General features: G+C 35.2%; 1 protein-coding gene and 1 long non-coding RNA gene across 10 annotated transcripts in view; one reads left to right on the top strand and one right to left on the bottom strand.

Moving 5' to 3' along the window:
• The window catches only part of SYT1 (synaptotagmin 1), a 1216262-nt gene that overhangs the window by 890350 nt on the left and 300295 nt on the right, over positions 1–25617 (top strand). The window lies entirely within an intron of this gene.
• Positions 14589–25617, bottom strand: part of LOC133100321 (uncharacterized) — a 268666-nt gene continuing 257637 nt past the window's right edge. Inside the window, exon 3 of the long non-coding RNA XR_009702477.1 lies at positions 14589–14674. This is a non-coding gene — a long non-coding RNA (uncharacterized LOC133100321). The remainder of the gene's footprint in view (positions 14675–25617) is intronic.

Below are 25617 nucleotides of genomic sequence, written 5' to 3'. Positions count from 1 at the left end.
CCATCCAGCTATTTTGACCTTGAACTCGTTCTTCCACAACTGGCCCACACATACTATTGGATGCCACCCCCACAGTAACCACACAGAGATTTGCCATTTTATGCAGGACAGCCCCATGGATAGGTCTGCTTTCCAGTTTCAGTGTTTTGTCCATATCTGTTTCCATTGCCTCTTGTTGGTGAAATGGCACTCTGACCCATTCTGACATTTCCAAATAGGAAGGGAAAGTACGTAATTGTTTGAACCATTCATGAATAACTTGGACGTTCAATGGGAAAGTAATCAAGACTGTTTATGGATAGTCCTCTTTTAAAATAAAATGGTATTAAGCAAGGGATTGAGGTGGTCGACCATGCTGTATTTGCAAAGATAAATAAGATTTAGATAAAGACATAAACTTTGACAAGAGCATTATGTACTTTTTGCTTTTCAATCTGTTTTTGCTTTTCCTACATGTTGTTAGCTGAAGGGGACTTTAAAAAATCTAGTTGAAAATAATGACACATCAAAATAAGCATTGGACCATTCAACATTATCACTTTAATCTTTCTGGCCCTTTTAGAAATAATATGCTCATTTTAAAAATTACATGCTTTCTTCTGGTAATTGTTTGCATGTAAATTTCAAATCATTAAAAAGTACTGTCACATTTTTTTTCTGGTTCATTTTCTGACATATTTCTGTACAAATGGGTATATTAGTAGGAATAGGACAAAATTTTTTAAAACTAAAATTGAGCATTGTATTCCTGGTTTTTAAAAGTGTTGTATTCCCATGAAAGAAATGTTTTCTAAGATTTCTATAAGCTATTCATAGAACCATCAAATTAAGGTGGCCCTTTTTTTTTTTTTTTTTTTTAATTCACTGACCACTGTCCAGTTCTAACTTAATGACCATCATTTGATGGGCAGAGCAACACTGGGGAAAAGCATGTTGACTGCAGAATCAGCAGAGCTGGCAGCTAATTCTGGCTTCTCCACCTACCTCCACTCTGCTCCTGGATCTTACCCCACTAGCCCACCAATTCTCTCATCTCTAAATAGTCAGAATGTCAGTATCTTTTTCTTATTTGAGGGTCATTGTGAGAACAAAAATAGACAATATATATAAAGCACTTAGTTTTTAATAATTTTTTATTAAGCTCCTACTATGTATCAGGCAATGAACTAACATTAATTATATATATCTGGAGTAATTGAGGCAGATGTTATAATGCAATGCTCGAATCTGTTCTAATTATACCCATGCCTTTATTAAAAGCCTTTCATGCTTTCCATTATCTTATCTAATACTAATCAATTGTCTTTTACAGGTAGAACCCATGGCTACTTTTTAAGGGACAAAATATTCTGTAAGATTCTATTTTATGCCAGAATCACTTTTTTTCAGAATTATATATATTATTATATATAAAAGCCATTATAAAATATAATTATATATTGCATTATGTAAATTATATAATATAAATATATGATGTAATTATATATTATATGAAAGCCATATATATATACACATATAGAAACATATACACATACATACATACATATATATATATACACACATACATATATATATATATATATATATGTATATATATATATATACATACATATATACACATACCTCTACAGGGAAAGAGAGGGGAGTTATTTCCTGGTTTAGATTTTCACAAAGGTCTTATATGTATTGGCCTGCCCCGGATGCTAATGGATACTTAAACCACATGATACAACTTCACAGAGAGTCAACTGTACTCAATACAATGTGATAAGTAAATTCAGCTATGTGAAGGGGTAGAATTAAAAAGTCATATGAATTAGGGACTTCCCTGGCGGTCCAGTGGTTAAGACTTCACCTTCCAAGGCAGGGCGTGTGGGTTCGAGCCCTGGTTGGGGAGCTAAGATCCCACATGCCTTGCGGCCAAAAAACCAAAACATAAAACAGAAGCAATATTGTAACAAATTCAATAAAGACTTTAAAAATGGTCCACATCAAAAAGAAAAAAAAAAAAAGAATGCAGAGATATTAAAAAAAAAAAAATGTCACATGAATTAAAAGACTGCACAAGATCCACCTAAAAATTCTTTTCTGACAGGGGACTGATTTAGGCTACACCTCAGAATCCCCAGCACATTTAACACTTCTGATTTAGGGTATTTTTGGAATACCCTACAAAGTTTGGAGAAAAAAAGAAAGAATAGAAAATATTTAACATAAAATCACAGTGAAAATAAATAAGACTAATATAGAAACTATTGTCATAAGCTGTAAAGAACTTGAGAAGGATATTCCAACTGATTTTAACCTCTCCCTACAGCAGATTAATAGAGTGATAATTCTTATTTTGATATCTAATCCATATTAAAGACAGTGATTTAAATGGCGCCTGTGGTGTATGGAGTATTAGATATATCAAAGGCCCTGAGTCCAGGCTATAAAAACCTTAGAACTTTATAAGATGATTGGCATGTATTTGTGGGATTATTTTTTTAGAATGTGGAATAGGAAATTTTATCTAGCTAAATTTAAATTCCCACTAATACAGATTTTCATTTCCTTTAAATTGAGATCTGTATGTTAGTTGAGTTAACTACCTATTTTATATATAGATATATCAAATAAAATTAATGTATCAGAGTATGATAGTAGAAATGACATTTTCAGATATTTGAATTTGTTTTTAATTATAGCAGTGTTCTCTATCAGCTACAGAAACTGTGGAATATGTATGTATGTTATAAACATAAACATAAATAACCTTATTCTCTTGAAAGACCACAGTAATTTCAAAGAACTATTTGCTGTTGATATGCACTAAAATGAAACACACTAAAGTGATAAAACAGACTTTGGATCTTAAGGTTATAGTGACTGCTATTAACATTGAACAGATCCAGAGACATGAAAAATGGGCCGTCTGTACTCTTTGCCGACTCAATGAGAATATCTTATAAACAAGATCAGTACTTGTGGTTAGCTGATTGGTATGGATGAAGAGAACCTTAAATTCACAGTACAATATTTTCTATTCCTCATATGTGAGTCATCGTTGCAAAAGTAAAACCTTCACTTCCTCAAAAATAAATCTCCTGCTGTTTCAATGAGATCGAGCATTTCAATAATACTCATTTTAAATTTAATATTATATTATTGGGTCCTACAGAAAAACAGACAGAGGGTTTAGTATGTAGACATTTACCCATTTACATAACATCATTATATTTGAGCCAAAAAAGGGAGAATTTAGCAAAATAGTTATTTCTTTTTACATTGTACCGAACATCTTGAGACATCTGGATGTTTGACCATCACTAAACTTAATATGATTAAGCAAGCATTATATTTTTTATCTAAATGACTTGGCACCTAAGAGAAACAGATTTAATGATTACTTATTAACCTTCAATCCCAAGGAAAATTAGATAATTTTCTACTGTGAAACATAAAGAGAAGCCATTCACTACAATAAAACCTGTTGCCTAAATCTGTATCTGAAAGAAAACATAATTGATGCCAGTAGATGTACGTATATTGATCTTTAAGACAAAACAAATCACAAAAAAGATGGTGAATTAAATATATGTAAGTTTCATAGGCTAAATTTCACAAGCGAAAACTTGATGAGAAAGATTTACTGGCTCCCACATCGGTGAGCAGCAAGGACACCAGGCAACACTTAAACTCTGTTAAAGCCTTTGGGATCTTAACACAGCCACTCAGGCCTTCTGCTTGGGTACCACAGCTCCAGAGAGGCAACCTAGCAGCCATAAGGATGCTGTTAGACTAATCGAATCGGTCTCTTCCACTGTCAATACTTTGTCAAAATAGTCTAAGATGACAGATGGGTCAGGGAATTTAGGAGTCTTGCCAATGGGCATGAGATTAGAAAGTGTCAGGTTGTAGCTTTATGATAAGAGCAGACTGAAGGGAAAGTGAATGCAACTAAATGGAGATTTGGAATCATGCTGCCAAGCTGCTTAGATAGTAGAGCTGTATATCTGGGCAGTGAGGAATCTGAGTGTGGTAGGAATGGAACTGACAAAGTTTGGGACTGAAAAGATTAAAAAATAAGAGAGATTGGAAGACCTATATATCATGTCAAAAGCAATCACTGTATGCATATATATGTATATGTGTTTGTGCAAACCTGTACACATAACCTATGTGTACCTATCGCATAACCTATCGCATCCTCCTCCTCGACTCCCTCATTCCAACTCCCCTTCCAGGGAAGACCATATAGCTACAAACGTTTTAAAGCCTGTGTATAAAATCTACAAAAAAAGAAAAAAGTATAGTACTACATTTCTACCTATATGCTGCAATATGGACATTGTTATGCTTCACAAATTCACTTGTTGTCCAAGTTACATATGAGGCCTGCTCTCCTGTATCTGGTAACCGGTCCTGATTTCTCTCTTTATTCCACAGTTTCTTCTCCCTATCAAATTATAAATTGCCTTCTGTAATTTGTTTCTCTGATGTAGCATATTCTCTGTCAATTCAAGTACTTCTGCCGGCTTCCCTTGGGAGCTTCTAAGATGACAAGTGACTGCTTCATCATTTAAATCATCTCACTATAAAGGAGTGTTTGTCATTATAAGCTTCTTATTTTCTTACACTATAGCTGGCTGATTGTGTGACCGTAAAACCTTAGTTTTGTTGTATCTCAATCGTCTCTATAGAATAGAAATAGTGTATACATTGTCATTAAAATTTCTCTTACTGAAACTGCTGTGGCCAAGATGAATAGTGTAGTAAGCTGGGCCTCAAATATATTGGAATGCTGGTGGGGATTCAACATAGATTTGGTGGGGAGGGCAGATTCTGACCCTTCTGTAGACACTACCTAAGAGTGGAAGTCACAAGGCCTTTTATCCAGACATGTATACTTTTTGGTTTATCAAAAGTATCAAAGGCTTATAAACCCATCTTCAGCTCAGTGGTCCGCAAGAAGTAGCCTCAGTTAGCATCAGAGAATAGCAACCTCCCAGATATTGTAAGGAAATTTAATCTCTCATTTCTCAATGTAACATAAATTTTTGTATACCTGCTCTATCCCAGCAGTACCGTAGTGTAACTATGAACAGACATGGTTCCTTTCCTCAGGGAACTGATAGAACAGAGCAGAAGTCAGACAATAAAAGAGGAGAAAATAACATACACATAAATATGCACCTTATAAAAAAACCATTTCTGCCATGATAAGAGAATCACTGCTAGGGAATTCTGAGAAGTAAAATATATTGCACATATAAACACACACCTTAAAATAAGCTCAATGAAAGAAACAAATTGGTCAATGATAGAGAATAACTACTGGGTTATTATGGGAAGATGATAGCTTAAATATATCCCTGCTACCCTTGCTGCTACTGTATCCAACCCAAGCAGCTACCCAGGCTTTCTGTGCTGCCGGAGCCTTGAAAGAAAGAGCACTTGGGGGAATTTTTGCTTCATGAACCAAGGAAGAGGCAGGGACCAGTGGGGAAAGGCCTGAAGGGAGGCCCCAATGAATGTGGTAGATTCTGGCGAAAGTCTAGCCTGCGGGGTGGATGAGCAAAGGCTGCCTGCAAGAGTGGTCCTTGCTGGGTCTACCAGTCTCCCCAGGCCTTGAGCAGCTTCCAGGTGAAAGAAGGATTTTTTAAACCATGAAACAAAAAAAGCAAAAACCACGAAAGAAATGATTATTCAACATGACTGTACTAGGATAAAAACTTATATAAAAAGAAACTTTAAAAAGTAAAAGGATAAGCCAGATGAAGAAAGTATATTTTTTAAAAAATCAAATAGCCTAGAAGAAAAATGGCCTAAAGCATTTTATTCAGAGAAAATTAGAATGCCAATAAAAATATCAAAAGATATTAAAGCTCACTAGTAACTTCTGAAATACTAATTAATAGATACTGACCCAAATTAATCTTACACCAAGGTGGTAATAAAGATGTAGAAAGGTAAGACTCACAGGCGTTATTGGTTGAAGTAGAAATTAGTACCACTACAGAGGAGAGCACCTTCAAAACACCTGGTAAACTTGAACATGCTCACAAGCCCTGATTCACTAGTTTTCCTACTAGATGAATGAATTCCCTAGTGAAACTCTGGCACATTTTTATAAGGACTTACATGCAAAGATGCTCAGATCTGCTCCCTTTGGGGGAGTGAAACATAGCAACAACCTAATTATTCTTCACTACATAAATGGATAAACTTTGTTCACACGGTAGGATAGTGAACCAAAATGAAAACAAATGAATTTACATATATTGACCTGAATAAATTGCAATAAACAGGGTGATTTTGAAACATCAAGTTGAATTTTTTAAATGTATTAAATGATTTGAACTTGTCAAAATGTATTCAATGTAAAAAATGTATTTATAAAAAGTTATATAAAAACTTTAAATGTAGAAAATAACGTGATATATATTGTTCATAGATCCATATTTTATAAAATATAAAAACTGGACCTAGAGACTGTCATACAGAGTGAAGTAAGTCAGAAAGAGAAAAACAAATATCATATATTAATGCATATATGTGGAACCTGAAAAAATTGGTATAGATGATGTTATTTACAAAGCAGAAATAGACAAATGTATGGATACCAAGGGGGAAAGGATGGGTGGGATGAACTGGGAGATTGGGATTGACATATATACACCACTGATACTATGTATAAACTAGACAACTAATGAGAACCTACTGTGTAGCACAGGGAACTCTACTCAATGCCCTGTGGTGATTTAAATGGGAAGGAAATCCAAAAAAGGGGATATATGTATACGTATAGCTGATTCACTTTGCTGTACAGTAGAAACTAACACAGCATTGTAAAGCAGCTATACTCCAATAAAAATTTTTAAAAATTATGCATACATCTACCAATGTCAGGAAAGTGATTACAGCTGAGAAGGAAGGGAGGGGAAAGGAATGGGACAGTCATTAGCTACATGTGTAACATTTGATTCTGAATGAGAAAGCACCTTGACACAGAGATGTCAGCATGTCAGTATCTGTGCACTGAAGTGGACGTCCTTCATAATATTTTTATTTGATGAAATCACGATTATAGTGGGAGATTCACAGACACACCTCTTAATAAGAACAAAAACCACAGTTTCTCAAGGAATAAGGTAGAGTTGAAAGGTCAAATGTCATAGAGGTGAAGAGGACAGGGGCTTGGTGGTGTGCTTTGGGATCAGGTGTGGAAGAATCCAGATGCCACCACTTACCAGACCTGAATCTTTCAGATAGTTATTTAACCTCTTGAGGAATCGAAGTTTTCCTCTGTAAAGTGAAGATAATAATGGAATCTACTTCCATGGTATTATTGTGAAGCAAAATATTCTAATGTAGCATATATAAAATAGTCGGCACTGTCGCCAGAATAAATGGTCCATAAACGTTGACATAGTCCATTCATTCATCAAGATATTATTAAAATTCCCAGTCTAAACACGTAATGTCATGAAGATATTATGAGGGCAAATGGAATGATATGGTAATTTAATAACAAGCATTAATTGAATATCCACTAGGCTCCAACACTTTCCATAATTTACCTGTAATCCTCCAAATAACCAGGCAACAGCAACTCTTATCCTGTGTAAGGAAACCCAGGTCCTAAGAGGCTCAGTGTTTTGGCTAAATCTCCAAGCTCGTGAGATTTGTGAGGTCCAGATTAAAGCCGACATCTGACTCCTAAACTCGTTTGTTTACAGTGATATTCAAACTGGGCTTCCATTGGCTATGGCAGCTTTAAAATGTTTGAGAACCATAATTCTACACTATGTTACCTTTCTGCATACTAGTAGATACTTCCTAAGGTTCAAAGAAAGGCCAATATGTACTTTGGTGTCAATATAATATTTCAATTATCATATACAATATAATGCAGGTAAAGTTTAAGAACAAAACTGCTTAACCTTAAGCATGATTTTTTTTACTGTTTTACATTTTATATTATAGAATTTGGTATAGATGAATTAGTTGACAATAGGTTACTGACTTAATATGAAATGAATATATACATACATACACACACACATGAAAATAATGCAACAATGAACCTTATGTTTGAAAACCTTACACCAATCTCTTCTCATTTTTAAATAAGTTTACATGCGGTGAAAATGCAGCTAACCATGTCCCATGTCCCAGGGCAGGAGACTTCTTCAAGTGCTCCCTGTAGAGGCTACTGAAGTGTTATAACCTCTTTCCATCGGTGGTGTGAACCTTTCTGAGGGCTCATGGTGGCGTGGAAAGATCTGACCTAAGTCAGGGGAGCTGGGTCCCAGTTACACAACTACCATTCACCAGGAGGAGGTCTATAACACACCAGGGAACTCTGAGATTCACCTTTTCCAGGCTTCAGCCTTTCTTTCAATATAATGGAAGCATTGGTCAAAAGCATGGAAGTAGTTTTCAAATGTATTTTAAGTCCTAGACCCCTTTGTTTACTTAATATTTTAAGCCAAAGTCAAATATGTCAATTTGAGCCTGGAAAGGGGGCATTGAGAACTCTCCCCAAATCCTTGGACACATCTCCAGGAACACTTTGGAACAATCCAGAGATAAGTCAGAAAAAATTAGTGGACAAGATGAATTCTAAGATTAAATTAACTAAGGAGAAAATTGTGGGCCCCAAAGTATGACCAACGTGGTTTGAATCTCAGATCCTCCACTTACTAGTTGTCTTACGTTGAGCGAATTAACTAACTGGTATAAAACTAGTTCCCTGTAACCTACCTTATAGTGTTATTGTGAATATTGAATAAGATAATGCATGTGAAGCACTTAGAAAAGTGCCTGGAACCTAAAAAAGAGATCAATAAAGTAACGTACTGATCAATTTACCACCACCAACATCATCATCATTATTGTTATGAAATTAATCAAATGTATGAAAAAAAAACCTAGCAGTTGCCTGGCACAAGATGTGTGTGTATTACACCGCCATCATTTTTCCTACTTTTATGCCAAGATATCTACCCTATATTGGGCTCTAGAAGCTGTTAGATTATATTAAAAGGTAATGATGAATGAGATAGCAACCTCAAAACACACTGATGAAAGTTATTTTCTGCAGATTAGAATGAATATTGAGCTAATGGTATTTTTGTGAGAAACTTTCCTCCATCCCCAGTAGTTTAGTATCTGCTTCTATGGATATTTTAGTGGTTGAGACATTCCTGGCTACACAGGAATGTGAAATGTTCATTAAAAGAAGAGTCGTAGTCACTGCCTTGTAAAGATGATTCTGACAGCCTAGTTCTTTATGAACTATTTGTGTGTTGGCTTGTCCAGACTTTGGATGAGTTGGCCACTGAAGCAGAAAAATCACCACCAGGCTTGTCATATATCATTGATGCAATGTGCCTTTCTATGTGCCTGGCTGAGCAGCTTCCAATGACATTTGACACGGGGTTTTCTCCCAAGGCCATGGCATGCTGTGTGCAGCAAATCTAAGCTAAAAAACTAGGGTATGGCTGGGTATTCTTGGTAGGCCTCCAGGCATTTCACGTTCATTTGTAAAATGCCTTCTTTCTACTTCAAATTAATCTTATGTTCTTTCCAATCACCATTGTAATACTCTTTTGACTTTATATTCTGACAAGCATGAAATAGCCTGATAGAATTGAACTGCAGTATAAAAAACCAGAGTTACTACAGTCAGAAATAAAAGTCAAAAACCAACTCTGCAAATTTACCTTCACAGCTGTGTTAGTGCACAGTTCAGGCCGTTTCTAGTTTTAGGACTCTACATTACCTCTACATTATGTCTTTGTGTTGAATTAAGTTGTAGGTGTTATGTTTACAGAGCAGTTAACCTGTCTCCAAAATTTGTAACGCTCTTGGATGTTCTGACTTTCATTGCAAATGGAACTTCAGTGTTGGTTTATGGAAAAGCTACTAAAACAACAGAAAGACAGTTATCACAAGTCTCTTTATGAAAAACATTAGCTTGTGGTAATTAATCTGAATAGGACATTTATTTTAGTTCATCTAAGCAAATCAATCTAAATTTTTTTTTCGTCCTGGATATATCGTTTAATGCCCATTTAGGTTCAAATATTATATTTAAATTGTTAGTCCTAATGTGTGTTGTTGGGTGATCCATTCATTTAATAAGCACGTATTTGGCACCTCCTATGTGCCTGGCTTTTGGAATTCAGAGGCAAATGGCACAAAGTTTCTGTCCTCAGAGGGTTCCTAGTCTGATCAAGGAGGAAGAAAAGTAAACAAGAAATATGTACGGTGCATCAAAGCCCAGTGGTCGTAATGTGTACCAGGCAAAGGGGCGACAGAAGAGAATGGGAGTTCAAGGAAGGCTTCCTGGAGAAAGTAATCTCTGAGCCGGACAAAAAGGGGTAGGGACTTCCCTGGCGGTCCAGTGGTTAAGACTCCGTGCTTCCTCTGCAGGGGGCACGGATTTAATCCCTGGTCAGGGAACTAAGATCCCGCCAAAAAAAAAAAAGAAAGGGTAAAATGATGACAGGCAGTGATGGGAAGTTTGTTAACCAAAAGAATCCAAGTAAAATGGAATTGAATTAGGGAAACTGAACAATTTGTATGGGGCTTTATGTTTAAATAACACTTTTATGTATTCGCCCACTCATTTCTTCCCTTGAGGTATGCAAACCAATATCTATCTTATTTTATAAGTTAGAAAACTGGCTCTCAGAGTTCCCACTCAGTGACTGTTACCTGAATGAGATAAATCAACAAATATTTACCAAGTGCATAGTACCTCTCTGTGCCTCAATTCTTTATGTGTAATATTAGCATAATAATCATACCTCTCTCAAGATTATTACGAGGAATAAATAATATATGCTAGTAACATAGAACACTGCTGGGCTCAAAATCAGTGTTATATAAGCCAGTTATTATTACTAGTAGCAGTAGTAGTAGAATGCCAGATACTGTTTTAAGTGCTAATTGTGAGCAAAACAAAAGCTAATTTTCATGGAGTTTACAGTGTAGCTAGAGCAGACAAACAGATGGAGACAGTAAAAGGAAATGAAGTTGAAAGATTTGCTGGAGGAGGGAAAGGCACAGATTGCATAGGAATTTATAAGCATGCTAAAAATTTAGAATTTTAAGCAAAAAAAGGATCTAACTTATGCTTTGAATGAATTACACACTGAATAGATTGAAGAAGGGCAAGGATGGAGAGAGTAGACCTGGTAGAAGATTATTCAGAAAATGGTGGCTTTGGGCCAGTATTGGGGGGGGGTGCTGAGTGATGAAGGGGTGCAGAGAGAAGTGGTTAAAATCTGGATATATTTTGAGGGTTACCAGGCAGAATTCACTGATGGATTGGATACATGGTGTTCAAGAAAAGTAGATTCCAGAATTTTGGCCTAAGCAGGTAGATCAAAGCTGGCATTTCTTGAGATAGAGAAAGATTTATGAGGAAGACAACTGGCAGCAAAAATTGAGATTTTAATTTTAAACAAGTTAACACTAAATAATTGATGAATATATGGCATTGCAAAAGACCAAGGGATTGACTTGGGTTAGGAAAGATGGATAGAAATAAAATGAAGAAAGATACTATGATGGCTTGAAGATCCAAAGTGAGAGGTGGGAATAAGACTCAGAAAAGAGAAAGACTGTTAGGCTCTGAATCAGGGAAGAAATGGGTAATGAGGATTAAAACTGGAAAGAAGTGATCAGTGCGTGGACTGCTAGGGTGAACAATTTAAGCTGCATTGACTAGTTGATTGGCAACAGTTAAAATTTTCAAAACAATTTGAGCTAAGGATCTTCATGTTTATCATATTATATTGAGTTAACTGTTTATGAGGTTTGCTCTCCCACTAGATTATAAATTCCCTGGTACCCTATTCACCTTTGTGTCATCACTGCCCAGCACAGTGCCTGGCACATAGTGGGTACTCAGTAATTGTGGAAGTAAATTGAAAAGAAATGGTTTGTGCCCATATAGAAACTCTAATTGAGATTGCAGGTTTCCTGGGTCTGCTGTTGTATAAATTCAAACCACTCATGCTTGCAGAGCATTTGGGGTTGCTGAGAAAGTTCCAGATATCTGCTTAGCACCACAAAGAAGGGGAACCCTCACTTCCACATCCTGCAAACAACTCTTAGCATCCTGCTACTTCCTTATTTTGCCTCATACCAGAGTCAAGAGCAACATTTCAATGTGTCTCTTATATTTAATTTACTAAACTCCAGGTCAAATTGAACCCTGGTCTACTTGAAGAAAAATACACAGATGTAGTTTCTCCTTCCTTGTGCACATTCATCTATCTTTACTCTAATTCACTCAAAACTCAGAGCAAAACGCATCTGCATCAAAACATTTGTATGGCATTGATTGTTCCCCATGCGATTATGCCAACAACAACAGTGTAAAACATGGGGGTGAAAATCATCTCTGTAGCTTGTCTTTTGTGGGTTTACACCCTAGTGAGGTAGGCCAGATAGCCTAAGATGTGTCTCTACTTTTCTCTGAGATTTGTCTTTTCAGTAAGGGTGTATTTATTATACCTCCTGCTTGCTTTTAGCGAGTGATAGATTTCTTGAAGCTAGAACAGATTCTTTTTCACTTGAAAAAAACTTATTTTTGTTGTAGTAAAACTATTTCATTAAAAAAGTTTTTAAAGATGTGAGACTAGATGTGATTTTAAGCTGGCACAAACTGTTCAAATTTTGATAACAATAAATCAGATTAGAGGTGTAGGATACCATTTTGTTTTCCGCTAGCCCCACTTACAGCCAAGTGCCCATCATTCCAAACTACCTGCCTCCATCTTTGTTCTTCTTCCTTCTTCCCTCTCCCCTACTATTCTGATCTCACATAAGACCTCTCACACTTTCCTATCTTATCTGTCAACCCAGTGATCCCTCATAATTGAATATTTGAGACCACTGGAGAAGCCTAAGCAGTATTGGAGCTCATGAAAATTATATTTGCTAGGTGTATGGTATACCTGCTCACAAGGATCTTCTAAACTCCTGAGAGACAAGACACATAAACAAACTTTACTAAGTGTGATTCATGCTTCAATAGATATTATCCAGAGGAGAGGGCTTTGACTTTTTCTGGGTCAGTCAAGGAATATGTCACTGCAAAAGTGATATTTAGCTGAATCTTAAGGGATGAGTAAGAGTTTGCCAATGAAGGAAGGCATTTTAGGTTTAAAAAAAAAAAAAGCAATATGATAAAGGGAATAGAGGAAGGCAATGATATGATCCATTTGGAGAAAAGAAGTTAGAAGGGACTGGAAGGAAGAGTAGTGAAAGGTGAGGGACCAGATGCTGGCTGGGCAGATGTTAAAAGATTGTGAGCAGAGGCATGCCATCATCACATCGAAACAGTATGGAAGATGAATTAACATAGGTACTAAGTTCACATAAAAGTCTATGGCCATAGTCACAGTGAGGTGGGACAGAGTCAAGGGAATTAAGAGGCTGGATGGAATCAAGAGATTTACAGGAATCAGAATCCACATCAATTCATGACAAAGTGCAGGAGGGCAGGATGAGGGAGAAAGCAGAAGTAAAGGTTTTAATTCCCAGGTGCCATTAACCAAAATAGAGAATAAAAGATATTGGCTGGGGTTGAATCAGCATGAGGAAGATAATATAGCTGATTCTGGAAGTGCTGAGTGTAAGGATCCTGTGAGCTAAGCTGAGTTATATATTTGGGAGTCTTTAATAGGCAGAAAGGTTGAAGTCATAGGTGTGGAAGCAGTGACTCAAGATAGAACACGTAGCATAAAAAGGGACATGGGATGAAACAAAAACATTTGACATTGTCCCAAGAGCACAGATTTGTTCCTTTACCACTGTAGTCAAATTCCAAGAGCCCCTGAATGGGCCTGGTTCCTCTAAATAGTCTTAAGGGATGTCAGCCATACTTCTGAGAGATCTCAAATATATATTCCCTGGTTTACAAAATTCAAGTAAGATATTCTCATCCTTTAATGATGCATGAGACTGCCAGACAGTCCATTAGCCAGAGGTCGCTGATATCATCTAGCCACAAGGTTTAAACCTCTGAGGTCTTAGAAAGCAGTTTTCCAAGGGGCTGCAGAAATGTAGTTCTCCTTTTCTTATGAATACCCATAGGAGCTGGTATCACTATAAGATACTATGCAATCTAAGTCCCTCTGGAAAATCAAAATGCTCATAAAATAATGCTAAGATCTTGTCAAATAAGGCCTTACCCAGCCATATTCAAGGAGGAAAGCATTCCTTCTGACTTCTGAAAAATGGCCTATTTGCCTTCTCCAAAAAATAATGTCAAAACATATCACAACTATTACTCTATATTTAATAATGATGGAAATTTTAACTTTCAAGGATCCTACTTAGAAATCAAAAAGCAGGACTTTCAAAGTTACGTTGCTTGTTTCTGTGTGCGTGTGTGTGTTTTGATTTTTTTTTAACATCTTTATCGGAGTATAATTGCTTTACAATGGTGTGTTAGTTTCTGCTGTATAATAAAGTGAATCAGCTATACATATACATAAAAAACAAAAAAGGTGGGGAAAGGAGAAATTCCTCCCTCTTTCTTCTTACCCAGTTGCTTGAGCTGGGGCATCTATCTTCTGCCCTGGGCTTCCATGGTTCTCAGGCCTTGGGACTCCAACTGATTTACACCACCAGTTTTCCTGGGTCTCCAGCTTGCAGATGGCAGCTGGTGGATTTAAAAAAAAAAAAAAAAAAAAGTTACATTGCTAGTTACTAAGTAGAGAAGACGCTTGCTTTCCTCACCTCCTTCAGGGTGAGACCAGAAGGTTAGTCACTTTAGTGTGTGTGTGTGTCTGTGTGTGTCTGTGTGTGTACATATGCACACCTGAAATCCGATAGATAGTCCGTGATCTTTTAAAATTTGTTTTGCTTTCCCCAAAAGTTTGTTTGGTTATGTTTTTACTTAATCTCTCTGGGCTTTCGTTTCATCTTAGCTACCATTTAATAAGTTTCTTGGATGTGCCAAACCATAGGAGTTTTACATGCTTTATTTCATCTCCTCTTCTGTTACTTATATGAATGAGATGTTAGCATGGAGTTTTATACATAAATCTGAATCTGCAAAAGGCTAACCAACTTGTCCAAGGTCACACATCCACAAAGATGCACAGCCAGTGTCTGAAACTAAGTCTTTCTGACACAAAAGCCCCCGCTTCGAGACACAAGGGATGCACTTGCCCAGAGAAAGAGACTACGTAAGTACACAGCCAGAAGGCACCATCTGCAAACCAGGGAGAGATGCCTCAGGAGAAGCCAAACCTGCAGATACCTTGATCTTAGACTTCTAGACTTCAGAACAATTTCCCAGGAGCTCTATGACCCTGTGACTTTGGTTACTGGATTACAGCCCAGGGATAGGCAAAGCTGACCTTCAGCAACATTACTGATCTCTCTTATTAGTAGTAATAATTATAAGGAGATTATCTCAGAATTTCTATGTGAACAATCATATTGTTTAAAAATAATGACTTTTTGAGAAGCAAGAAGAACTACAATCCTGCAGCCTGTGGAACAAAAACCACATTCATAGAAAGATAGACAAGATGAAAAGGCAGAGGGCTATGTACCAGATGAAGGAATAAGATAAAACCCCAGAAAAACAACTAAATGAAGTGGAGATAGGCAACCTTCCAGAAAAAGAATTCAGAATAATGATAATGAAGATGATCCAGGACCTCGGAAAAAAAATGGAGGCAAAGATCGAGAAGATGCAAGAAATGTTTTACAAAGACCTAGAAGAATTAAAGAACAAACAAACAGAGATGAACAATACAATAACTGAAATGAAAACTACACTACAAGGAATCAATAGCAGAATAACTGAGGCAGAAGAATGGATAAGTGACCTGGAAGACAGAATGGTGGAATTCACTGCTGCAGAACAGACTAAAGAAAAAAGAATGAAAAGAAATGAAGACAGCCTAAGAGACCTCTAGGACAACGTTAAACGCAACAACATTCGCATTATAGGGGTCCCAGAAGGAGAAGAGACACAGAAAGAACCGGAGAAAATATTTGAAGAGATTATAGTCGAAAACTTCCCTAACATGGGAAACGAAATAGCCACCCAAGTCCAGGAAGCGCAGTGAGTCGCATACAGGATAAACCCAAGGAGAAACACGCCAAGACACATAGTAATCAAATTGGCAAAAATTAAAGACAAAGAAAAATTATTGAAAGCAGCTAGGGAAAAATGACAAATAACATACAAGGGAACTCCCATAAGGTTAACAGCTGATTTCTCAGCAGAAACTCTACAAGCCAGAAGGGAGTGGCATGATACACTTAAAGTGATGAAAGGGAAGAACCTACAACCAAGATTACTCTACCCGGCAAGGATCTCATTCAGATTCGATGGAGAAATCAAAAGCTTTACAGACAAGCAAAAGCTAAGAGAATTCAGGACCACCAAACCAGCTCTACAACAAATGCTAAAGGGACTTCTCTAAGTGGGGAACACAAGAGAAGAAAAGGACCTACAAAGCAAACCCAAAACAATTAAGAAAATGGTCATAGGAACATACATATCAATAATTACCTTAAACGTGAATGGATTAAATGCTCCAACCAAAAGACACAGGCTTGCTGAATGGATACAAAAATAAGACCCTTATATATGCTGTCTACAAGAGACCCACTTCAGAACTAGGGACACATATAGACTGAGAGTGAGGGGATGGAAAAAGATATTCCATGCAAATGAAAATCAAAAGAAAGCTGGAGTAGCTATACTCATATCAGATAAAATAGACTTTAAAATACAGAATGTTACAAGAGACAAGGAAGGACACTACATAATGATCAAGGGATCAATCCAACAAGAAGATATAACAATTATCAATATATATGCACCCAACATAGGAGCACCTCAATACATAAGGCAACTGCTAACAGCTATAAAAGAGGAAATTGACAGTAACATAGTAATAGTGGGGGACTTTAACATCTCACTTACACCAATGGACAGATCATCCAAAATGAAAATAAATAAGGAAACAGAAGCTTTAAATGACACAATAGGCCAGATAGATTTAATTGATATTTATAGGACATTCCATCCAAAAACAGCAGATTACACTTTCTCCTCAAGTGCGCACGGAACATTCTCCAGTATAGATCACATCTTGGGCCACAAATCAAGCCTCAATAAATTTAAGAAAACTGAAATCATATCAAGCATCTTTTCTGACCACAACACTATGAGATTAGAAATGAATTACGGGGGGAAAAAACGTAAGAAACACAAACACATGGAGGCTAAACAATACGTTACTAAATAACCAAGATATCACTGAAGAAATCAAAGAGGAAATCAAAAAATGCCTAGAGACAAATGACAATGAAAACACGACGATCCAAAACCTATGGGATGCAGCAAAAGCAGTTCTAAGAGGGAAGTTTATAGCTATACAAGCCTACCTCAAGAAACAAGAAAAATCTCAAATAAACAATCTAACTTTACACCTAAAGGAACCAGAGAAAGAAGAACAAACAAAACCCAAAGTTAGCAGAAGGAAAGAAATCATAAATATCAGAGCAGAAATAAATGAAATAGAAACAAAGAAAACAATAGCAAAGATCAATAAAACTAAAAGCTTGTTCTTTGAGAAGATAAACAAAATTGATAAACCATTAGCCAGACTCATCAAGAAAAAGAGGGAGAGGACTCAAATCAATAAAATTAGTAATGAAAAAGGAGAAGTTACAACAGACACCGCACAAATACAAAGCATCCTAAGAGACTACTACAAGCAACTCTACGCCAATAAAATGGACAACCTGGAAGAAAAGGACAAATTCTTAGAAAAGTATAACCTTCCAAGACTGAACCAGGAAGAAATAGAAAATATGAACAGACCAATCACAAGTAATGAAATTGAAACTGTGATTAAAAATCTTCCAACAAACAAAAATTCAGGACCAGACGGCTTCACAGGTGAATTCTATCAAACATTTAGAGAAGAGCTAACACCCATCCTTCTCAAACTCTTCCAAAAAATTGCAGAGGAAGGAACACTCCCAAACTCATTCTATGAGGCCACCATCACCCTGATACCAAAACCAGAAAAAGATACTACAAAAAAAGAAAATTACAGACCAATATCACTGATGAATATAGAGCAAAAATCCTCAACAAAATACTAGCAAACAGAATCCAACAGCACATTAAAAGTATCATACACCATGATCAAGTGGGATTTATCCAAGAGATGCAAGAATTCTTCGATGTACACAAATCAATCAATGTGATACACCATATTAACAAATTGAAGAATAAAAACCATATGATCATCTCAATAGATGCAGAAAAAGCTTTTGACAAAATTCAACACCCATTTATGATAAAAACTCTCCAGAAAGTGGGCATAGAGGGAACCTACCTCAACATAATAAAGGCCATATACGACAGACCCACAGCAAACATTATTCTCAATGGTGAAAAACTGAAAGCATTTCCTCAAAGATCAGGAACAAGACAAGGATGTCCACTCTCACCACTATTATTCAACATAGTTCTGGAAGTCCTAGCCACGGCAATCAGAGAAGAAAAAGAAATAAAAGGAATACAAATTGGAAAAGAAGAAGTAAAACTGTCACTGTTTGCAGATGACATGATACTATACATAGAGAATCCTAAAAATGCCCCAGAAAACTACTAGAGCTAATCAATGAATTTGGTAAAGTTGCAGGATACAAAATTAATGCACAGAAATCTCTTGCATTCCTATACACTAATGATGAAAAATCTGAAAGAGAAATTATGGAAACACTACCATTTACCACTGCAACAAATAGAGTAAAATACCTAGGAATAAACCTACCTAGGGAGACAAAAGACCTGTATGCAGAAAACTATAAGACACTGATGAAAGAAATTAAAGATGATACCAACAGATGGAGAGATATACCATGTTCTTAGATTGGAAGAATCAATATTGTGAAAATGACTATACTACCCAAAGCAATCTACAGATCAATGCAATCCCTATCAAATTACCAATGACCTTTTCTACAGAACTAGAACAAATCATCTTAAAATTTGTATAGAGACACAAAAGACCCCGAATAGCCAAAGCAGTCTTGAGGGAAAAAAACGGAGCTGGAGGAATCGGACTCCCTGACTTCAGACTATACTACAAAGCTACAGTAATCAAGACAATATGGTACTGGCAGAAAAACAGAAACATAGATCAATGGAACAAGATAGAAAGCCCAGAGATAAACCCACACACATATGGTCAACTACTCTATGACAAAGGAGACAAAGATATACAATGGAGAAAAGACAGTCTCTTCAATAAGTGGTGCTGGGAAAACTGGACAGCTACATGTAAAGAATGATATTAGAACACTCCCTAACACCATACACAAAAATAAACTCAAAATGGATTCGAGACCTAAATGTAAGACCAGACACTATAAAACTCTTAGAGGAAAACATAGGAAGAACACTCTTTGACATAAATCACAGCAAGATCTTTTTTGATCCACCTCCTAGAGTAATGGAAATAAAAACAAAAATAAACAAATGGGACCTAATGAAACTTCAAAGCTTTTGCACAACAAAGGAAACCATAAACAGGATGAAAAGACAACCCTCAGAATGGGAGAAAATATTTGCAAATGAATCAACGGACAAAGGATTAATCTCCAAAATATATAAACAGCTCATTCAGCTCAATATTAAAGAAACAAACAACCCAATCCAAAAATGGGCAGAAGACCTAAATAGACATTTCTCCAAAGAAGACATACAGATGGCCAAGAAGCACATGAAAAGCTGCTCAACATCACTAATTATTAGAGAATTGCAAATCAAAACTACAATGAGGTATCACCTCACACCAGTTAGAATGGGCATCATCAGAAAATCTACAAATAACAAATGCTGGAGTGGGTGTGGAGAAAAGGGAACCCTCTTGCACTGTTGGTGGGAATGTAAATTGATACAGCCACTACGGAGAACAGTATGGAGGCTCCTTAAAAAACTAAAAATAGAATTACCATACGATCCAGCAATCCCACTACTGGGCATATACCCAGAGAAAAGCATAATTCAAAAAGACACATGCACCCCAATGTTCATTGCAGCACTATTTACAATAGCCAGGTCATGGAAGCAACCTAAATGCCCTTCGACAGACGAATGGATAAAGAAGATGTGGTACATATATACAATGGAATATTATTCAGCCATAAAAAGGAATGAAATTGAGTCATTTGTTGAGACGTGGATGGATCTGGAGACTGTCATACAGAGTGAAGTAAGTCAGAAAGAGAATAACAAATATCGTATATTAACACATGTATGTGGAACCTAGAAAAATGGTACAGATGAACCAGTTTGCAGGGCAGAAGTTGAGACACAGATGTAGAGAACAAACGTATGGACACCAAGGGTGGAAAACCACGGTGGGGTGCGGATGGTGGTGTGCTGAATTGGGCGATTGGGATTGACATGTATACACTGATGTGTATAAAATTGATGACTAATAAGAACCTGCAGTATAAAAAAACAAACAAAAAACAACTAACACTAAAATTTCTTTGGGTTATTTGTATGGAAATATGTTAATATAAATGTTTCAGACATTACATGAAATTTCTAAAAATCTTATATGTTCTGGTATAATGTTATAAGTCATAATTCTAGTTATTACTTTAAAATGTATATCTCAGAAATAACTAAATTTCCTTGTCAATTGCATTGTTATGAACTTTCATCAAATCTTTAACCGTGGTCATTATTAAGTCTTTTGTCATTTACAGACAGTTCTGGGTGTACTCTGATGCTTTTGCAAAAATGTTCCTATAAAAGGATTTCACCTTCAAGGAATTCATGGAAAAGACTCTGACAAGTACAGGTTTCTGGTAACTGACTATACTGCTGAACTGAATGAATAAGCATTTTCAGAACTCTAATGGAAAACTGATGAATTGATAAAAGTGCTAACAAAAGATCAAGATGAAAAAAAATTAATTACATGGGACTGAGTGAACTGATGAGGATGATTATAATTTTTGTGACTTTCTGTTTGAATAAAAAAAAAAATCTCCCCCCTAAAAAATAAATAAATAAATAAATAAAACTCATTCTGTTCAAGTAAAAAAAAAAAAAAAGAACTCAATCTAAGATGCAAACTATCATATATAGGATGGATAAACAACAAGGTCCTACTGTATAGCACAAGGAGCTATATTCAATATCCTTTGATAAAGCATGATGGAAAAGAATGTGAATAAGAATATACATGTGTATAACTGAATCACTTTACTGTACAGCAGAAATTAACACAACATTGTAAATCAGCTATATTTCAATAAAATTTAAAAAAAATAAAAAAAAGAACTTGAGGCAGCAAATATCAATAGAAAAGAATCCAAGAATACTGCCAGAGTGAAAAATAATTAAAATTTTTAATAATAGCTACCCAGGATTTGTTGTTTTGGTGTATTATTATGGGCTATTGTCATTGGGAAATAGTTTTTGTTTATAATATATTACAATGTTATATGATAGGGTATTATCAAAAATATTGTGTTGACATCATTCAATGAAGTCAAAATAAATTTTTTGTAGTTTGGTCTATTCCACTACAAAATATTCATCTCCAAATGTACCTCAAACTATGAAGAGTTCTTTTTTAAAGTTTAATAGAGATTTATTGAGAAACTACAGAAAGCATATAAATAAGGAGTTATGGTGCTTACAAAACTGAGTAGGAGACCATACTTGCCCTCTAGGAATTTACAAACTAGCTGAGGAGTAGGATTTTAAAAGACACAATATGCAATATATACAATGTATAAATGGCATGTTCCCTAATAGTTACAAAGTGCTAAGTTATGACCTCTCAAAGAAAAGAGGGATCATAAAGCAGTATGATTGGGGAATAATAGTGAAGGTGCAGAGCTCACTGTTTTTTTTAAATGGTGGCTTTATTTTGGATACTGACTGATTGGTAAGCTTTTAATAGAGATCTCTTTGTTCCTTAAGCAATTATTAATTTAGCATTCTATTATGTACTTTTTCTAAGGCTAGGTAGAGTGATTGAGTAAAGCTGACTAGATCCCAACTCTCATTCATTCTAGTAAACAAATTCTGATATCGATAAATTCTTTACAACAATAAAATAGGATAATATCACAGTGAATGAGTTGGCTAAAAGGGGGGAGAAAAGGGCCTTTTTTTTCAAGGTAGGACTTTCTGGAAATATGTCTCAATAAATGATAAGTGATTAATCTGAATATTAAAATAGATTTTAATAAAATATTGAGTAAATATTCAGCATGAGCCCAGAAAGGATTCAGGCTTAGCCACTGAACACACATGCACTTTAGAAGCAAATGGCTTGCCTTCAAGATCTAGCTCTTCTGCTTTCTAATTGTTAACATTGGCCAACTTTCCTATTTCTGCAAGCCTCACTTTCCACATCTTTATGCAAACATAACGATGATGCCTACCTTACAATTTGTAATGAGTACTAATAGGTATAATGTATTGTAAAAGGCTTAGCCAAGTGTTTGGCACTAATAAAAGTGACCATTCTAGAGCATTTGGGGGAATACAGTTTAGTCCAGCTTAACAGTAACATATGAGGAAGAGTAAGGAAAGATAAGTCTACAAATATAATTGAAACCTGAATAAGCAGAATGTGCAACACCAGCCTATTCCTTAAGCTGGAAAGAATCGTTAAATGTTTTTTGAGCAGGGAAGTGATGTCTCAGTGCCAGGCTTCTGAAAGATTAATAGATCAGTTGTTTACAGAATATTTTGGATACTGGAAATACAGAAGTAGAAAATCAGTTAAGAAGCAGTTTAATTACTCCCACAATAGAGACCAAAACAAGAGAAAGGATTGCAGACATTACGGAAGTCAAGTTGACAGGACTTTCTGACTAAGTGAATGAGTACAGGCGTCAAGGCTGGGGACCTGAGAGAATAACTGAATAGAGATGGCAATGAAAGGACCCAGTTTGAGTCAGAAGAAGATGACTCAGCCGTGGGCACACTGGTTTGAGATTCCAAAGGACACCCAGCCAGCAGTGGAAAATGTAGAACAAAAATAAAGGGGAAAGCACTAGTTAGAAATGTAGGTTAGAGTATCATCAACATTCAGATTGTAGCTGAAGCCCTGAATGCTGGCAGGATAGCTCTGCCAAGAGAGAATGGAGATAAAAGAAAAGGGTGCTAAGGGCATAGTCCCAATGTCTGAATATATTTCACTAAAGAAACTAGAAGAATGAGTCTGGGAATGAGACGGGGAAGGGAGGGATCCATATGAACAAAGGACAGCCAGTAGACACAATGAGCAGATTCTACATGTCAATTGCTGTATGTAAATAATACCTAAATAATGAACTTAAACACTTTTATTCAGATATTTAGTTTATAGGATGCCAAAAGAGCTAATTTAAAAATTGTTGATAATGCTTTTCACTCATCATGAAAATGATGTAAAATTCTTGAGCTTTGTCTTTTTTCTTGTATATATCTAATTTATCTACAAAGTCCTCATAGAGAGGTCTTTTTTAAAATGTTCCATTTCTAAAATATAGAAGCACTTCTTAAGGAAATTGTGAAATATTCAGACTTAGCTGAATAGCTACCTAGAAAATAAGTCCTGTCAACAGCATGAATTTGTCAAATTTTCAAATTTGTCAAATTTTCCTTTGACATAATAGCTAAAGGCAATGAAATTATTTCCTCATTAAATGACTCAATTCCCAGGGTGGCATTAGGAATGCATAATATATGAGGTGTTATCACAAAAGCCTTTTTGTTTTTTTTACTGCTACACCTCTCCCCTTACTTTAACTTTAATTATGATAGAAACAAGGTATAAACAAGATCAGCAAGTATAAATGAAAATGATATAGGTTGTTTCATATCACTAGTTGTTCACCCCCATATTTCACATTGTGTTGTACAGACCAGAATTCAAGTTAATAGGGGAAACAATTTTTTCTCCTTCAAACAGGCAGACTTATTTATATAAATAAAATTATGAATGAAATAAAAAAATAGTAGAACTGATATAAAATATTGCAATACATGCTATGACCAATTATATGTTAATAAACCTGAAAATGTCAATTAAATAAATATGTGGAAAACTAAAAATGATCAAAATTAACTCAAGAAATATATAACATAAATAGAACAATAAACCAGAAGAAATTATTATTATTATCAAAGAATTCCAGAGCCAGAGAGTTTACCAATTGAATTTTTACATTCAAGTAATAACTTATTATATTATTTTCTATAATATAGAAAGAGTAAAATAGTTATCCATTGTTATTCTTGATGATTTCAAAATTTGATCAACATGAATAAACATACAACAAAAATGCATGAAACCTCAGCTATTAACAAAGTTGGATACAAATGTACTAACAAGTAATTCCAATAATACATTAAAGGTATAATCCATTATGATGAAGATAGGTTTGTTTCAAAAAAATTAAGTTAATTAAATCAGTGAATTTGATAAAATTTACATTCTTGTTAGAAGTATTACCGTTAAAATCAGAAACACGGCATGCTTATTCCCTCCATTATTTTAAAATAAGATAAATTGTCATTCTCTAAAGAGCACATGCTTATCTTCATAGACTAGTCCCAGAGAATTATCTAAAAACCTATTAGATATTCTTAAAGACTTTAGCTACAGGAATTTAGGTACAATATAAATACCTGAAAAAGAGCAACTTGAATTTGTATCACCAATGAGTAGTTACAAGACAGAAATAATTACCAACTAAGAAAAAATTAAAATGTATCCAGAAATAAGCCTTAAAAATTTGTGGCAACTATGTCAAGGAAACTATAAAACTTTATTTAGAGATAAAAAAGGAAAACAATTAAATAGGAAGATGTACTAGATGGGCTCCTGGATGGGAAACTTAAATATTGTAAAAATATGAATTCTTTCTAACTAAATTTAGAGATCTAATGCAATCTTTGGTAATATGTCATTGGAACATTTTTGAGAATTTGATACATGGTTCTAACATTCATCTGGAATAAGAAGAATGACTACAAGCAAATGGCATCACTTTTTTTGTGTAAGATAAGAACTAATGATTTTCTTAAAAGAGCAAAAGATGAAGACATGCACCAAGTTGATAACAACACTAATATCTTGAGGGCAGGATTAAAAGAGCTTGATGGAAGGAGGATGCTTTTTTTTTTTTTTCTTTGTTTCTATATTTTTTTTAGTGGGAATGATTTTTACTTTCTTCTGACTGTAATTTTCAATTTTTAAAAGATCCTATTAAAACAATAAAAAAGATCCTATTAAAACAAAAAAAAGAAATATTTTAAATGAATATAATGAATGTTTAGTATGTTTAATATATAAAGATGTATTTCATTTCAATAATAATGCTAAATTATTCTAGTAGAAACTTTAATATTACTAGATAATTGGCAAAAGAAGAAATTTCCTTGAAAGTTCACTATCATTAATAAGTAACAAAATAAATTTAAAACAAAATAGAGATACTATATTTATCTTTTTGATTTTGTGGTTTAAAATGTTAATATTTACGACTGATAAGGTATAGTGACAGAGGCCCTCCCAGACTCTTCCTGTAGGAATG

This window comes from Eubalaena glacialis, chromosome 11 (genome assembly GCF_028564815.1).
Source record: "Eubalaena glacialis isolate mEubGla1 chromosome 11, mEubGla1.1.hap2.+ XY, whole genome shotgun sequence".
Lineage (NCBI taxonomy): Eukaryota > Metazoa > Chordata > Mammalia > Artiodactyla > Balaenidae > Eubalaena > Eubalaena glacialis.
Note: the sequence above shows the minus strand (reverse complement) of the source record. Positions and strands in the feature narration are given on the sequence as shown.